Raw genomic sequence first — 6,000 nt, 5'->3', positions numbered from 1 at the left:
TTAGGGGCCAAAACAGAGAAGAGAAGAACCACCAGGAGATAAAGGGGTAATACATAATGTAATAAAGATTCAATGATGGCCAAGTAGAGAAAGGCAAAATGGAAACACGACATTGAAAACCAGCCAGATCTCCAGTGAATTGGAATCACCGGGTTTGAACAAAGATGAAACTGCTGCTTGCAATTCCTTTTGCGTTACTTTTGTCAAGGAACTTAAAGGTATTGGTATTTATGGAGAGATTGATCAAGCTGTTTGTGATGCCTAGAGGAAAAGAAGAAAAAAATACTGTTTGTAAGAGTTGTAACCAAACCACCACTGAATCCATTTTAGTTATTTTAAGCTTCAGTAGTAGATGTGAAAATAAGAGGGGGGAAAAAAACAAACTAGGAAATGAGTAGAGAACAACATACATTTCCTATTGAATTTATCATTGAACCCAGGGAAGGTTTTTTGTTGGTTTTGTTTGTTTGTTTGTTTGTTTTTATTTTCAAAAGTTTTCAGCAACAGTGCACAGAACAAGAGAACACAGAACTTAAACTCCAGTGTGCTTAGACTTCGAGCACTTCCTCAATATTCAGGATATACTTTGGTTTCTAAATGCTGTCTGCTTCAGCAAAGCTGCAGCTTTACTTGTCAGTCAGGAAAGCAAGCCATGAAAACTGAGTGACAGTCAGTATACTGTGCTTAAAATAGAATGCCTTTTGCTCCAGAATCTCAAAACGCCACAAAAGACATTCATAAAATAAGTCTCCCTTAACAATGCTCTGTAAATATAGCAATGTTATACTTTTCTTCCCCCCCAAAGGAAATACGGGAAGCTTAGAGAAACACTTTTCTTTTTTTTAAAGGAATATTAAAGAAGTAAGTAAATCTGTCTCTCAGTGAAGACGTGCTTATGAACCTCCATATCCTGATTCAAGCATTCTTTACCTGATTTGCTTGTGTTTGTCTCTTCCATTTTCTTTATTTGTGACATTATTTTCAGTGAGAAAAAACTGGACTGACACCCGCCATGAGTTTTCAGTGTTAATGGGTGACTACAGTGCCTGTATCAGCTCCACACACAGCTGTTTAAGAAAAGATGCAACTTTTAAGCTGTTTAAGAAAAGCTGCAAGATGAAAATTTGTGCAACATTACCATTTATAAGCCAAATGCCCTTTCATGAGCAAGAGGAACAAGCCAAGAGAAGTAAATAAGCCAAAAAAAAAATCATATTCTGGCTTCTTTAAAAATAAACACAGCTTTTTAAATTAACTTTGATTCTTCTTCTTTTTCTGTGTATGTATACGTGTGTATATGTGTTTGGGTCTGCCTGCTTATACCAGATAACTTTCCTTGACCTATTTCAGTCAAACTGAACACCAAAGTAAAGTTTTCAAAAGTACTAAATTCCTGTGCAGTTTGTGAAAGTGAGTGGAAAAGAGAATCCATATAAATTGTGCTACTGAAGGAGAGCTGAACTCTAACCCCAACACTAACAGTCATTTGGCAAGAGTACATATCAAACAGGTGGTGTGAATAATGAGAGTACCTGAAGACTAAACGAGCTTCACATATTACTGAACATCAGAGAACACAACCATAAGCTATAAAATCGTTTCACAAGTTTCGCTTCTCCTGGAGCTCTAACGTTTTGCTGTTCCTTTATATCACGTGACCAGGTTTTATTTGCTGTCCTCCAGTACTTCACTGATCTCCTGGCAATTCCGTGTGAGCTTACTTTGGAGAAATTTCTTCCTGGGAGAATTGGGCCATGTCTTCTACGGCATGACATTCTGCTGCTGCTTCCATTCTCTCAGGTTGTTTTGCCTGTAGTTTTTATCTTTGCTGTGTCTTCTTTCTCCCAAGATGGTATTAGTTATAGATTTCAAAATTAACCTTCATATTAATTCTGTGATTTTGGTCACTCATTTCATCTGTTGAACACCATCCCTGGAGAATTCCATCAGGCAACTCATCATAAATCAAAACTTTGGTTTTTGTTATTCCCTAGTAAAGGTTCTGCAACCTGTATTAGACTTAACTAGGGTTTCCTTTCCTAGCCCATCCAAGCCTATCATTCCTCTCAAAGTCATATTCAATTAATTTTTAATCCAGAGGCTTGGCTGGTCAGTGCCTTCAGTGAAATCATGAATTTATAACACACTAATAGCCGCTCATCTGAATTCCTGCTATGGCCCAATACCCAGTGTTCAATATTGGCGTGTGCATCTCAAGCCTCACGTGCAGCTGATGGGAAATGCAACTGGGAAGGAATTAAGGGCATCTGAATATAATGGTTGCTGTTCACACGGTGAAAAGTAGCTTAGCTCAGCTTGTCTGCTAACACTGCTGGCATCTGGTACAAATTAGAGTGGCTAATTCCATCAGCAGCGCCTACAGAAGCTGAGATTCGTGCTGGCCACCAGGTCATTATGTGTGGTATATTAAGACAGATGGGGCAGATTAATAAGCTTGAAGCTGGCTATGCATATCCTCCTTAGCTTAGTGAAAAGCACAGACTCACAATAACTGTAGTTTTGGTGCTGACCATAATATATTCCATCAGACTTGTGTTATTTTAAATCGGGGGCATGCTTAAAACTGCATGACGTATTCCAACTGACCGTCTCTCACAACCTCTTAGGCATCAAAACAGATGAAGGAAGACCCGATTCACTTGTGAGACACAGAATAAAGAGAAATTAATAATCGTTTATGGAATTTTCTTCTTAGTAGTCAAGTTGCTTTCTTTCATGTGTAGGTGTGAATAGAAAACAGAAAAATGTTTTTTGCAGGGGCAGATTGAAATGCAGACTGGGTGGTATCCAGGCTCATTGGGAATGGAGAACTGCTTCCTTGCACAGAAAGAAGCATAGAGGAAATTGATAGGAAGGAGAGAAGGAAGATAAAGGATGTCAGAATGAGTGAGATTTACAGGAAAAAAAAAAAAAAGGAAAAAAAGTGAGAAAAGGTATTCAGATTCACAAAGTGAAAGAAGCAGTAATTCAAATGCAAAAACACTGCTTCAGCAGTGGTGGATCATAGTAACAAATTCATTTATTATTGCACAATTACAAACTGCTAGATGTTTGCTTGGAAATGTACTGACATCAAAAGATACTACCGGTACTACTGGTTTTAGTAGACTTTTGCTTTTATAAACTGTAATTGAGGATCAATCACTAGTCAGTGATCAAAAGAACTATCTATATGGCTGGACTGAGAACAGGTATATAAGTGACAGTATGATAGGGAAGTGTCCCACTCTGTGTGGTAGGCTCAAGTTCTTGCTTTATGGTACATGTAAATTAAATAAGAAATACAGTAGGACAAGACAAAAAACAAACAAACAAACAAACAAAAAAAAAAAAACAGGAAACAACTTGATAGATCTTAAACACTTCATATTTATTATACATTAAATAAAACAATTTCAGCTCAGTTGAGAGCCTGATGGGCCAGATTTAGAAAATCAAAACTTCTAAAGGAAGGTATGTTCAGCGTAAGTGATCATTAAGTACATATGTATTAATTATATTATAATAAAACTGTATTTTGTTAAACAATTCTCAAGTGAATAAAATACATTATCCAAGAGGTATGTATTCCAAAGGTCTTATTGCACAGCTACTGGCTAATCCATGTACTTTCAGTCTGACAAAAGTATGTTTTGTACCACCGAGTACCAACTCTGACCGCTTCCTCATGTTTATTATTACACAGCTTCTCCTCTTTCCTCATTAAAAAAACAAAAAAACCACAAACACAATATCAAACAGAAAACAAAGCTGAATATTACAAAGTGTGTGTTGTCTTCAGTTCATCTCATTTCAACCCCAAAGCAATCCATGCGTATTCTTTCTTTTCAGTAAGAGCAGGTAGAGAAAACAAAACAATAAATGAGAAAGATGGGGGGGAAAAAAAAAAAAGAAGAAGAAGAAGAAAAAATCTGCAGCCACACATTTGTTCTGTCAATGCAAGAATTAAAATGCTGTAATTCTGGCTACCAGTTTCCAGGGTGGCGGCAGGAAGCACTGTGGTTGGACTCTCACTTCCCCTCAGTTTTGTCTGCCTGTACTTCACGCATATACGAATCGATGATATGCGGAGGCACTCCATCCATTAATAGTCTGAAGAATGAAAGTCCACCTACAAATAAGGGACAAGACAATTTTTCAGGTTGAATACACCTGGAGCAATAAAAAGGTTTGAACCATTAATTTCTGGCTAAAGTGGTAAAGATTGAATCGGTCCCTATTGTATACCTCTCATTTTAAGATGGGATAAAATTCACCCCTGTTCAAAAGCCCAGCACAAGAATTAGCCATTATTTAATCTCCGTATTATACAGAACTTTCCTGTCCTCTTGCACAGGGTGAATTTCATTTCGGCTAAGTCTCTGCTCACCACACGATAGCTTCACTGCAAGCGACCTTCCTGGATTTCCATTAGGCTGGGTGGAGCGCAGTTGGAGATGGAAGTCAGCACAGAAGGAACAATGAAGAAAACACCTGATATCAAACAGTTGTGGGATACATGCAGAGACATTCAAATTCTTTTAGGGCTGGGCCTTAAAATGGTTTGCAAGTATTTAGCAAAATATTTACCGCGTTGCTTGAAAGTAAGAGCTGGGATGACACATGTAAATATATATATGGAAAAAAAAAAATAGGATTTTAGATAGAGGTGCCTAAATTTAGACTGCTGAGAGAATTGGCAGAAGTCGAAATTTTCATTTCCAGCAGAAGTATGAAGAATGATCTTGGATTCACTTGTGAATGAAAAACAGATGACATGAAATTAGCTTGCATCTCTGAAAGCTCTGCTTACTGCTGGGGCTGCCCTGCTCTGCAGCCAAGCTGTATGTTGTGCTAAAGCGTACGGTGTCTGCATAGGGGAGCTTTCTCAGAGCTTGGAGCTGGTGATGGTTGATCTCAAAGCTGTGGGAGCTGAAGATTTGCTCCATGCTTGTGTCATCATGAAGTGCAGCAGTGAATGCATGCTCACAAGTCCCTCTTTGTTTCCTCTAGCCCTGCCCAAACTTTGTTTTCTGTCTCTAAAAAGAAACTTAAAAAAAATGTTACTTTGCAGTTTTGTGGTGGTAAGCATCGGTATTCACTGAAAAGTCAATTCAGAAGAAACATCCCCAGCCTTTTAGGTCCATAAACTTAATTACTGTGGCTTAGCCACTGTGAGTAAAAAGCTGAACCAAACCTAAATCGCTGCGCTAAGAGAGAAACCTAGGCTTATAAGAAATCTAGTAGAAGTACTCAATGATTTATTTGATGCTCTGGAAAAATGGACAAGGCAAAGGATTTTTTTAAGTAGGTTTAATGGTTTTAGGATTCCAAAACAAAACATTTATTTCACTGCCCAGAAAAAATGTGCACATAGTGTCTAACACGCCTGCTAGGGCACCCCAGATCCCACTGATGTAGAATTAGTAATTTAATACAAAGAATCCAAATTAAAACTGAAATTTCATGCCATTTGAAGAAAAAAAATAGGAACTTGTAGCAGAAACTAAATACATGGTATTTCTGTAAATTTCATTGAAATCAAATGATGTGTGGCAGAAACAATGGAAAAAAAAATAAATATTTTGCTAAAAATAATAGAGGCTCTCCTTTCTCAAGAGGAAGGGTGGCATTTGTGGTAAGAGAGCAACATACCAATGATATTTATTCCTTGTATAATTCTGCACAGATATTCTGTTCTGCGAGCTGCAAAATCACCCATTGATAACTGTACTTACCTTCTCAGCCTTTTCTGGAACATGCATAAAGTTTTAAAGCAAAAGTACATTGTCAGGATGAAGACATCACTGTCTGTGAATGCTTCAGCTAAATGCAACTGAGCTGATACTTACATACAGCATTTATCCTGAGTGCCGATTTTAGGTATTTATAACCTTTATTGACACAAGGATTAACCAATTAAGGTGCAATTAGTTACTAGTGATTATGAGACTGTACTATCTCATTTAACAGTTGCATTGTTGCAAGACTCCCAAACTT

General features: G+C 37.5%; 1 protein-coding gene across 11 annotated transcripts in view; it reads right to left on the bottom strand.

Annotated features, from left to right (window-relative positions):
* Positions 1-3,370: 3,370 nt before the first annotated feature.
* The window catches only part of MYBPC1 (myosin binding protein C1), an 81,053-nt gene continuing 78,423 nt past the window's right edge, over positions 3,371-6,000 (bottom strand). For all 11 annotated transcript variants that reach the window (XM_068663766.1, XM_068663789.1, XM_068663786.1 and 8 more), the window contains one exon: positions 3,371-4,132. The gene's annotated coding sequence lies outside the window, so the exon portion shown is untranslated. The remainder of the gene's footprint in view (positions 4,133-6,000) is intronic.

Source organism: Anas acuta, chromosome 1 (genome assembly GCF_963932015.1).
Source record: "Anas acuta chromosome 1, bAnaAcu1.1, whole genome shotgun sequence".
NCBI classification, from domain to species: Eukaryota; Metazoa; Chordata; class Aves; order Anseriformes; family Anatidae; genus Anas; species Anas acuta.
The sequence above is the reverse complement of the archived record's forward strand: the minus strand, read 5'-3'. Positions and strand labels throughout refer to the sequence as shown.